The sequence below is a fragment of the Lactuca serriola genome, chromosome 4 (genome assembly GCF_051521515.1).
Source record: "Lactuca serriola cultivar US96UC23 chromosome 4, Lser_US96UC23_V15, whole genome shotgun sequence".
NCBI lineage: Eukaryota > Viridiplantae > Streptophyta > Magnoliopsida > Asterales > Asteraceae > Lactuca > Lactuca serriola.
The window spans coordinates 205,990,425-205,995,231 of record NC_136411.1 but is presented as its reverse complement, the minus strand read 5'-3'; the positions used below and the strand labels follow the sequence as shown (position 1 = coordinate 205,995,231).

Genomic DNA, 4,807 nt, shown 5'->3' with positions numbered 1-4,807 from the left:
TTAGGGGCAATTGATTCGAGAGACTATGGGTCAGGGGTAATCTAGTTGGGAGACTCTATACCCATCATGGATGTTTGTATATGTTTTGTTGTGTTGGGTATTTTAGGGGAATTCACTAAGCTTTGGCTTGCAGTTTCATTTCATGGTTTCAGGTACATCAGATGATTAGGGCGAGGCGAAGGTGTGATTGTACACATCATCTTGGGATTTGTATTGAGAGATGTTTTATATACTCTAATTTTTATGACATTGTTTGGAGAATGTGGTTTTGTATGACTTATGGCTTATAAAAATGGTCTTTAAAAAAAATTTACTATGATTTTTGGGATGTTACAACACAAGTCAATTATTAATTTAAACATGTGTATTTAGTCTTTGACTCTTAAATAATCAACTAATCTTTAATCGATTAATTAAACCAATAGATTTCTGATTTCCAGTTTAAGTAAATTGATCATTTTGCATGTGCTTATAATCGAGTCATACATATAAGAGAGAGGAAACAGTTATTCGGGAGCAGATCCTTCGCGTCACGGAGGAGGACCTATCGCACCGCAAATTGAGATAAATATGTGATTTATGAAAGCAGATTTAGGAGTCACCATGTCGACCCTTCACACTACGTAGAGTGACCTACGTGTCGTGAAGGTGATGTGATAGTTAAGAACCCTTATGAATTTATAGGAAATATTTAAAATAATTAAGACTATTTAACATTTAGAAAACCAGATCAGATTTAGATCATGCAAACTCAAACATAAAAGCTAGACACCCTAAGTGCTATAAATATAAACATGTTGGCTTTGATACCATTATTGGGCTATGAGAGTCCTTAGACAATGAAAGATATAGCGGAAGCAATATTAAACAGAACTATAAAGGACCTCAATAGACCTAGGCAACTAGTAAATGAACAAAATCAAGAGGCGTAGAATAGATACACTTGTGTGCTTCGAATTCTTTCATTTCACAAGTTGACCGGACTTGGATGATCCAATGTAGAATCCCTTTTTATGATTGCTCCCAGGAGACAAACAACAAACTGAAATCACCTAACTAGAAGCACACCATGAATTAGAACAATCCGACTCTGGAATTAACTTTTCACAGTTTGTTGACTCCTTCTTCGTGGTGCGGTAATCAACTTTTAGGGTTTTTCAAGACTTTGAGAACACCTCCGGGTTTTTTAGGAACTTGACTGATTTTCTAAACTTTAATTTTGGTTTTAGGCGTATCAATTTATAGTGGAATGATTCAAACTCTAAAATATAAACATAAAGGTCTTGATAATTAAACCTAACATTAGTAATTATCCTAATATGTAACTCATTTATTTCGAACGTTCCAGAATCTCCTAGTTTAGTTTAATTAATCAAAATTTAATTAATTAACAAATGAGTCCCTATAATTTTTTTTTCACTTTTTCAGTTTTGCTCATATTTGTTCTTGAGTGTAACCCAAAAAAGAGGCTGCTATTCATATTAATATTACTCACTTGTTGTGTCTATAAACACCATTCTCCAATAGTTTAGAGCAACAATAAATTAGACGACATGTGATCAGTAAGAAACGATCAATAGAGGATCACAAACATGTCATTACACAAATAAAATACAACACATAACCACAACCAACCAAAAATACTTCCCCAATCGAATGACACGTCAGAAAACAAAGGCTTCCCAGACATAATTATTGTCAATTAAAGCTTCATTAGGCGGACTTGTGGCCTCAAAATATGCTCCTTGTGTAAAATCAACAAATTCATCTTAAATTATATAGATGATAAATAACAGATACACTCTAAGTATCTATTTCTTTTAATTAAGGTTATGGATGATTATCTCGGGTTAATCTAATTTTAGAACCAAAACCAAACCTATTTTTTTATTTTCGGTTTTAAAAAAGTCGATAGTTTACTGTTCTTTTGATTTTGGTGTTCAGTTTATATGTTTAGTCTTGTTATTTTTCTGTTCATTTAGAGATTTTATACTGATGAGCATCGGTACCGGCCCGAGAAGCGAACTTGGTTTAAAATAGGAACCGAACCGGACCGCCAGTTTTACTGGTTTCGGTTCTACCGGTTCTTACCGGGCCTTCAATGTTGGAATCGATCCTCGAGAAATAGCAACATATTTTGAGAAATATTTCGGTAACGGTTTCAGTTTTTTCCAATTCCAAACATCCACAAGAATATCGTCACGGTCTCAGCCCAATAGTTATATCCGGTTCCGATTCCGGTGTCGGCCGGTTCCCCAGTCCAAATGTTCATCCCTATTTTATACTCTCTTTTTGTTTTTCATTAACCATGCACGATCACTAAGTTTGAAAATCTTATTTTACAAAATAATAAAAATAAAATAAAGATTATAACATTACTATTGTTGAAGAAAACACATCATGTAAAATCGAAACACAACCGCATTAAAATACTTTTCCTTTCCTTCGATTGTAAATGCATCAACATATTATCATCTCTTGTCGTTCTGCTTCCCTCTTTTTCCTTTTTAGTGTTCACTCTGAATCAGGAAAACCATGTCGTTGGGGCGTCAGTTTGTGTGGTACTAAATTGGTGGGGTTGTGCTATTGGTTGTATCAATGCATCACAACACCTCACTCGCCGTCCATCCTAAGCTCTTTCGTAAGCTATACTTAACACTTTTATAAGTTATAATAGTGGTGGGTTTAGCTTAGAAAGGAATGGAGGTGAGTGGGCTTATGTTGAAAAAAGTTAGTACTTATACGTTGTAGCTGGCTATGCTCGAAGTTGAAAAAAATATTCTAAAAAGTCAATTTTGTTTCGCTAAATTGGAATTGCACAAAGATAATGCCCTCCTCATTGATTTATATTGTCGTTTGTATTAGTGAATTTGAATTTTCATTGTACATTTTAGTTTTTGATAGTAATCAATGGTAAAACAAATATCTAATCGCACGTTTATAATCAAAATAATAAGATATTTGTTTGCTATTATCTCATTTTTTTGTTATAAATAAGAATATCTTAAAACTTAAATAATTATAAACTTATGCAATAGGTTATTTGATTAAATTGATAGTTTATCCATCAATAAAGACAAACTTTTACATTAAGATTAAATTGATAGTTTATCCATAAATAAAGACAAACTTTTACATTATGATCAAGCTTCTTTTGTAAGACCCAGTGTTAACCCCGAATTCTTAAACTTTGTTTCGGTGATCGAATCAATCCGCTCTCTCATCTCCTCTGTCAAATAATTTTCCCAATCTCCCACCTTTCCTTTTCTGAAAAAATCCCGATTCTCCACCACCACCTGCGCCGTAAACTTCTGAGCACCGCCACCATCATTATTCACCTCAAGATTACTCAAATTCTCAAAGCTACAAAGCTTCACAATCTCTCCCACCACCCCTCTCTTCTCCTCCTCCGCCGAAAAAGGCATTCCCATGAACGCCGCCAACTTCTTCAGCTCCACCGACGGCTCTATCTTCATGTCCTCATACTTCAAGAACAAGATCTTCTCAGGTGCTTCCTGGCTAGCTTTCCAGTATCCCAACACATGGTCCCAAAATGGTCCGTACTCAGAGACCCCATTGCAGAAAAGCTCGTAAGTTTCATTGAACGAAAGTGGTGGTAGTTCTTTAGACCTAAGTTTGCTCATGAAGTGCCACTTCGAAATCAGTGCGTCTTTTGGATCCCTACACACGTAAACAAACTTGCATGTCGAGGAGGGTGATGACAATGAGATCGGTAACAAGCTATGAGCAAAGTGTGTGGCAAACATTCGAGGAGAAGGGAGATGCTCAAACTTAGTTATCGGATAATCAAGAAAAATGTGTGTCAAGGAACGGGAAAGCACTCTGGGGCCCGTTGCAACGAAGATGATCAGAAAAACTGTAACGGTGACGGTTGGCGGTGGCGAACATAAGAGCTTTTAGCCAGGTGGTTCCACACTTCATGAAAGCTGCAAGGAACATGTCGGTGGATTGGGCATGGAAGTAGTTGTGGATCATTAATAAGCCTTTGATAACTTGGGGACTCAACCAGAAACCTTCGTGTAGATAGATGTTTGCACTTCTCCAGCCTTTGTCTTTGGGGAGAGTTGCAAGAAGGCCTTTGAGCTTTTCATCGAGCTTCTTGTAGGCTTGTTCTTCTTCTGTAGGGATTTGGTTTTCGCAAGTAATAGAGGTGGGTTGGTAGCATGTATTTCGATCGGGAAGAAGGTATGTTGACATACTGTCGGACTGGATTTTCAGGGAGTGGAGGTAGTTCTCAATTAATTTTATATACGTAGGAGAAACTTGAAACAAAAAGCTTCTTGTATATATGGTAATTGCTTTCGATAGATGCAGGTTTAAATTATTTTAAATACAAATCGATGTAACAACTGTCAATTAATTGTTTATTTATGTTACGTTTCCAAATACAAAAACGAGATTATTAATATATTGGCGTCTCAATAGGACATAAATATAATAGTAAGATACATTGTTAATGTTAGCAATTGAAGATAATATTATTGTATATGAAACACTGCCTAATTAGGCCTCAGTGGGGTCGTCAAACCCGTGGCTAGGGCGTGCCACTCTCACCAAAAACCTCCCTTGGCTTGCGCCAAGGTTTCTCCCCAGCTTCCATGTGCCACCGGGTAGCCAGAGGAGAGACAAGAGAGAATCTTGAATTTTGGGCTGTGATTGGATATTATTATTTTGTTTTCTTTTTAAAAAAAAAATTCAAAATAAAACCTATTAAAATAAGATACTATCACTTTCTAACTTTTTTTTATTAATGTATATATGACATTAAGAAAACCTTCGAGACAAT

General features: G+C 35.8%; 1 pseudogene; it reads right to left on the bottom strand.

Annotated features, from left to right (window-relative positions):
- Positions 1-3,143: 3,143 nt before the first annotated feature.
- On the bottom strand, positions 3,144-4,295 carry LOC145099133 (cytosolic sulfotransferase 5 pseudogene; annotated as a pseudogene).
- Positions 4,296-4,807: the final 512 nt, after the last annotated feature.